This window comes from Microcaecilia unicolor, chromosome 6 (assembly GCF_901765095.1).
Source record: "Microcaecilia unicolor chromosome 6, aMicUni1.1, whole genome shotgun sequence".
Lineage (NCBI taxonomy): Eukaryota > Metazoa > Chordata > Amphibia > Gymnophiona > Siphonopidae > Microcaecilia > Microcaecilia unicolor.
The window spans coordinates 90,829,584-90,836,759 of NC_044036.1; positions in this window are offsets into that span (position 1 = coordinate 90,829,584).

A 7,176-nucleotide genomic window follows, 5' to 3' on the forward strand; every position below is an offset into this window, starting at 1 on the left:
GCGCTGCACAAACATAGAAGAAAGACAGTCCCTGCTCAAAGAGCTTACAATCTAATAGACAAAAAATAAAGTAATCAAATCAATTAATGTGTACAGGAAGGAGGAGAGGAGGGTAGGTGGAGGCGAGTGGTTACAAGTGGTTACGAGTCAAAAGCAATGTTAAAGAGGTGGGCTTTCAGTCTAGATTTAAAGGTGGCCAAGGATGGGGCAAGACGTAGGGGCTCAGGAAGTTTATTCCAGGCATAGGGTGCAGCGAGACAGAAGGCACGAAGTCTGGAGTTGGCAGTAGTGGAGAAGGGAACAGATAAGAAGGATTTATCCATGGAGCGGAGTGCACGGGAAGGGGTGTAGGGAAGGACAAGTGTGGAGAGATACTGGGGAGCAGCAGAGTGAGTACATTTATAGGTTAGTAGAAGAAGTTTGAACAGGATGCGAAAATGGATAGGGAGCCAGTGAAGCGACTTGAGGAGAGGGGTAGTATGAGTAAAGCAACCCTGGCGGAAGACAAGACGGGCAGCAGAGTTTTGAACCGAATGGAGAGGGGAGAGGTAACTAAATGGGAGGCCAGCAAGAAGCAGATTGCAGTAGTCTAAACGAGAGGTGACAAGGGTGTGGATGAGGGTTTTGGTTGAGTGCTCAGAAAGAAAGGGGCGGATTTTACGGATGTTGTAAAGAAAGAAACGACAGTTCTTGGCGATCTGCTGGATATGAGCAGAGAATTACTAAGGTGGGAATGGTAAAACATGGGTACTGAACAAGTGAGTAAGGGTTAGGAGTTAAAAGCAGCATAAAAAATGTGGGCTTTTAGCCTAGATTTGAAGATGGCCAGAGATGGAGCTTGATGTATCAACTCAGGAAGTCTTCCAGGCATATGATACAGCAAGATAAAAGGAATGGAGTTGAGTTGACAGTGGAGGAGAATTGTGCAGCTAAGAGAGATTTACCCAGTGAATGGAGTTCCCAGAGAGGAGAGAGGAGAGGTACTGAGGAGCTGCAGAGTGAATGCACTTGTAAGTCAATGAGAGTTGTTTGAACTCTATGTGGAAACAGATAGGGAGCCAATGAAGTGACTTGAGAGGGCTAATATGAGCATAACGACACTGGCGGAATATGTCGTGCAATAAAAAGATGGCCAATTTCTTCAGTCAAGAAAAATAAGTTGAGGCTAGCCAGACATCATAGGTTCTCATGTTTTTGCAAAATGTTGCTATGAGAGACAAAGCTTATTTATATCCCTTAGCTAAATGTTGGGTGAAAATTCTTTTACATTCTCTGTCAACTTTAGAAAATCAGAACAGACAGGGAGAAAAACCTTTTTGCACAACAGTTGACATATAAAAGGGTTGACATGGAGCTCCCCACCATGCTCCTCTCCGATGTGGGACTTCCAATCCCTGGTGGCTAATGGGTGCCTCTGCCCTGGTTTGCGGCATTTTATTTATTTAATACATTTATATCCCACATTTTCCCACCAATTGCAGGCTCAATGTGGCTTACACATATCTGTAGAAAAGGCTATAGTGCATGAAGTACAATTATACAATTTAAAAGTAAGATAATAACATTTGAAACAACAATATGTAAAGATAAAAAGATAGTGTCTTTGAATATTTGTTAGACTAGAACTTAATTTGAATTATGTTGAGCCTGGAGAATAAGCCTTTTTGTACAGTACAATCTTCAATAATTTTCTGAATTTTAAGTAGATCTGGATACATTTGACTAATTTGAGTAGAGCATTCCATAATTGTGTGCCTATAAATGTGAAGTTGGAGGCATAAATAGATTTGTACTTAAGGCCATTACAATCTGGGTAGTGTAGGTTCAAGTAGGATTGTGAGAGACTGGATCTATTTCTAGGTGGTAAGTCAACCAATTCAAGCATATATTCTCCGAGGACAAGCAGGCTGCTTGTTCTCACTGATAGGGTGACGTCCACGGCAGCCCCTCCAATCGGAAACTTCACTAGCAAAGTCCTTTGCTAGCCCTCGCGCGCCCGCGCGCACCGCGCATGCGCGGCCGTCTTCCCGCCCGAAACCGGCTCGAGCCGGCCAGTCTTCTTTTGTCCGCACTCGGTACGGTCGTGTTTTCGCCGTGTCGAGCCCCGGAAAGTCGACCTCGCGCGTCCAATTTGTTTTGAGCGTGTTTTTTTCCTTCGGGAAAGCTTTACCTTAGTCGGGAAGTGCTCCGGAAACCCCTCGCCGGGTTTCGTGTAAATCCTCCCCGTACTTCCAGCTTTTTTGCCCCGGTAAGTTTTCTTTCGTCGTCGGGGAAGGCCTCTTTTCGGCCTCGGTCGAGATTTTTTCTCCCTCTAAATTTGGTGCTTCAAATTTCGCCATTTCGGCTTTTGATTTCGCCGGCGTGATTTTTCCGCCCATGACATCGAAGCCTTCCAGCGGCTTCAAGAAGTGCACCCAGTGCGCCCAGGTTATCTCGCTCACTGATCGACACTCGTCGTGTCTTCAGTGTCTGGGGGCCGAGCACCGCCCTCAGAACTGCAGTCTGTGTTCCCTGCTTCAAAGGCGGACTCAGGTAGCGAGACTAGCCCAGTGGAACGTGTTGTTCTCGGGCTCTTCGTCGGCATCGGCACCGGGATCTTCGAGTGCATCGACGTCGTCAGCGTCCAGACCATCTTCCTCGGCCGCCCCTGCATCGAGTGCATCGAGGCATCGGGCCTCTGCATCGGCGCCGAGACATCAGATAGCTGCATCGACGTCGGTGGTACCAGGACCTCGTCTGCTGATGTCGTCGGACGGTGGTGCATCGGGTGGAGTGCAGGTGAGGGCTGTCCATTCCCCTGCTGGTGGCGGTGAGCCCTCGGGTGGGTCTCCTCCTACCCTGAGGGCTCCTGCGGTACAGCCCCCCCGAGATCGACCTTCTTCAGTCTCGGCCCCGAGGAAGCGACGGATGGATTCGACGTCCTCCTCGTCGGTGCCGGGGAGCTCCGGTGACATGCTTCGGAAGAAATCGAAGAAGCATCGACACCGGTCTCCTCCCCGTGTCGGCACCGAGAGCTCTGGGTCGCCGAGGGAGTCGGCACCCAGCAGGCATCGGCACCGAGAGGACCGCTCACCCTCTGTTCAGGAGGTGTCGATGCGCTCCGCTCTGGACAGCCCGGAACAGCCTCCACGCCCGGAACAGGTACTGACGTCGACGCCTGCATCGACCTCTCAGCCTTTCTCTGCAGCCACTCTAAACGAGAGCCTCCGGGCCGTTCTCCCAGAGATTCTGGGAGAGCTGTTGCGCCCTACCCCTCCGGTACCGGCGGTGCTTGCGCCACCGGTACCGTCGAGCGTGGCGCCGGCTGGCCCATCGCCCAGGTTGAGGTCCCCGACGTCGGTACCGCGTGCGGTGCCGACCGCGGCCACCTCCCAGGAAGGCTCCCCGACTACGTCGGCGGAGGGAGCTTCGCCGATGCGGGCGAGGGAGTCTACCTCTCGACGCCCCCATCGTGGACGGGGTTCCACGGAGTCGAGCAGGGCGAGGTTGCAGACACAGGTCCGTGAGCTTGTGTCTGACACCGAGGGTGAGGCCTCGTGGGAGGAAGAGGAAGATCCCAGATATTTCTCTGACGAGGAGTCTGCGGGTCTTCCGTCTGATCCCACTCCCTCTCCTGAGAGACAGCTTTCTCCTCCCGAGAGTCTGTCTTTTGCCTCCTTTGTCCGGGAGATGTCTACGGCCATCCCCTTCCCGGTGGTTGTGGAGGACGAGCCCAGGGCTGAAATGTTTGAGCTCCTGGACTATCCTTCTCCACCTAAGGAAGCGTCCACTGTTCCCTTGCACCATGTCCTGAAGAAGACATTGCTTGCGAACTGGACCAAGCCATTAACTAATCCCCACATTCCCAAGAAGATCGAGTCCCAGTACAGGATCCATGGGGACCCAGAGCTGATGCGCACTCAGTTGCCTCATGACTCTGGAGTTGTGGATTTGGCCCTAAAGAAGGCTAAGAGTTCTAGGGAACATGCTTCGGCGCCCCCGGGCAAGGACGCTAGAACCTTAGACTCCTTTGGGAGGAAGGCCTACCATTCCTCTATGCTCGTGTCCAAGATCCAGTCTTACCAGCTCTACACGAGCATACACATGCGGAACAATGTGCGACAGTTGGCGGGCTTGGTTGATGCTCTTCCCCCTGAGCAAGCCAAGCCTTTTCAGGAGGTGGTCAGGCAGCTGAAGGCGTGCAGAAAATTCCTGGCCAGAGGAGTTTATGACACTTTTGATGTTGCGTCCAGGGCCGCTGCTCAAGGTGTGGTGATGCGCAGGCTCTCATGGCTGCGTGCCGCCGACCTGGAGAATAGAATCCAGCAGCGGATTGCGGACTCGCCTTGCCGTGCGGATAACATTTTTGGCGAAAAAGTCGAACAGGTGGTAGAGTCTCTCCACCAGCGGGACACCGCATTCGACAAGTTCGCCCGCCGGCAGCCTTCAGCTTCTACCTCTACAGGTAGACGATTTTTCGGGGGAAGGAAGACTGTTCCCTATACTTCTGGCAAGCGTAGGTACAATCCTCCTTCCCGACAGCCTGCGGCCCAGGCTAAGCCCCAGCGCGCTCGCTCTCGTCAGCAGCGTGCGAATCAGCAAGGCCCCGCGGCTCCCCAGCAAAAGCAAGGGGCGAGCTTTTGACTGGCTCCAGCAGAGCATAGCCGACATCCAAGTGTCAGTGCCGGGCGACCTGCCTGTCGGAGGGAGGTTGAAAGCTTTTCACCAAAGGTGGCCTCTCATAACCTCCGATCAGTGGGTTCTCCAAATAGTCCGGCAAGGATACACCCTCAATTTGGCCTCACAACCTCCAAATTGTCCACCGGGAGCTCAGTCCTACAGCTTCCAGCACAAGCAGGTACTTGCAGAGGAACTCTCCGCCCTTCTCAGCGCCAATGCGGTCGAGCCCGTGCCATCCGGGCAAGAAGGGCTGGGATTCTATTCCAGGTACTTCCTTGTGGAAAAGAAAACAGGGGGGATGCGTCCCATCCTAGACCTAAGGGCCCTGAACAAATATCTCGTAAAAGAAAAGTTCAGGATGCTTTCCCTGGGCACCCTTCTCCCCATGATTCAGCAAAACGATTGGCTATGCTCTCTGGACTTGAAGGATGCCTACACACACATCCCGATACTGCCAGCTCACAGACAGTATCTGCGATTTCAGCTGGGCACACGCCACTTCCAGTACTGTGTGCTACCCTTTGGGCTCGCCTCTGCGCCCAGGGTGTTCACAAAGTGCCTAGCTGTGGTAGCAGCGGCGCTTCGCAGGCTGGGGGTGCACGTGTTCCCATATCTCGACGATTGGCTGGTGAAGAACACATCCGAGGCAGGAGCCCTGCAGTCCATGCAGATGACTATTCGCCTCCTGGAGCTACTGGGGTTTGTGATAAATTACCCAAAGTCCCATCTTCTCCCAGTGCAGAAACTCGAATTCATCGGAGCCCTGCTGGATTCTCGGACGGCTCGCGCCTATCTCCCAGAGGCGAGGGCCAACAACTTGTTGTCCCTCGTCTCGCGGGTGCGAGCGTCCCAGCAGATCACAGCTCGGCAGATGTTGAGATTGCTGGGCCACATGGCCTCCACAGTTCATGTGACTCCCATGGCCCGCCTTCACATGAGATCTGCTCAATGGACCCTAGCCTCCCAGTGGTATCAGGCCGCTGGGGGTCTAGAGGACGTGATCCACCTGTCCACGAGTTTTCTCGAATCCCTGTATTGGTGGACGATTTGCTCCAATTTGACTCTGGGACGTCCCTTCCAAATTCCTCAGCCACAAAAAGTGCTGACCACGGATGCGTCTCTCCTGGGATGGGGAGCTCATGTCGATGGGCTTCACACCCAAGGAAGGTGGTCCCTCCAAGAAAGCGATCTACAGATCAACCTTCTGGAGTTGCGAGCGATCTGGAACGCTCTGAAGGCTTTCAGAGATCGGCTGTCCCACCAAATTATCCAAATTCAGACAGACAATCAGGTTGCCATGTACTATGTCAACAAGCAGGGGGGCACCGGATCTCGCCCCCTGTGTCAGGAAGCCGTCAGCATGTGGCTCTGGGCTCGCCGTCAAGGCATGGTGCTCCAAGCCACATATCTGGCAGGCGTAAACAACAGTCTGGCCGACAGGTTGAGCAGGATTATGCAACCTCACGAGTGGTCGCTCAATTCCCGTGTAGTGCGACAGATCTTCCAGGCGTGGGGCACCCCCCTGGTGGATCTCTTCGCATCTCAAGTGAACCACAAGGTCCCTCAGTTCTGTTCCAGGCTTCAGGCCCACGGCAGACTGGCGTCGGATGCCTTCCTCCTGGATTGGGGGGAGGGCCTCCTGTATGCTTATCCTCCCATCCCTCTGGTGGGGAAGACTTTGTTGAAACTCAAGCAAGACCGAGGCACCATGATTCTGATTGCTCCTTTTTGGCCGCGTCAGATCTGGTTCCCCCTTCTTCTGGAGTTATCCTCCGAAGAACCGTGGAGATTGGAGTGTTTTCCGACCCTCATCACGCAGGACGAAGGGGCTCTTCTGCATCCCAACCTCCAGTCCCTGGCTCTCACGGCCTGGATGTTGAGGGCGTAGACTTTGCCTCTTTGGGTCTGCCAGAGGGTGTCTCCCGCATCTTGCTTGCTTCCAGGAAAGACTCCACCAAGAGAAGTTACTTCTTTCATTGGAGGAGGTTTGCCGTCTGGTGTGACAGCAAGGCCCTAGATCCTCGCTCTTGTCCTACACAGACCCTGCTTGAATACCTTCTGCACTTGTCTGAGTCTGGTCTGAAGACCAACTCCGTAAGAGTTCACCTTAGTGCAATCAGTGCATACCATTACCAAGTGGAAGGTAAGCCGATCTCAGGACAGCCTTTAGTTGTTCGCTTCATGAGAGGTTTGCTTTTGTCAAAGCCCCCTGTCAAGCCTCCTACAGTGTCATGGGATCTCAATGTCGTTCTCACCCAGCTGATGAAACCTCCTTTTGAGCCACTGGATTCATGCCATCCGAAGTACTTGACCTGGAAGGTCATTTTCTTGGTGGCAGTTACTTCGGCTCGTAGAGTCAGTGAGCTTCAGGCCCTGGTAGCCCAGGCCCCTTACACTAAATTTCATCACAACAGAGTAGTCCTCCGCACTCACCCTAAGTTCCTGCCAAAGGTCGTGTCGGAGTTCCATCTGAACCAGTCAATTGTCTTGCCAACATTCTTTCCCCGTCCTCATTCC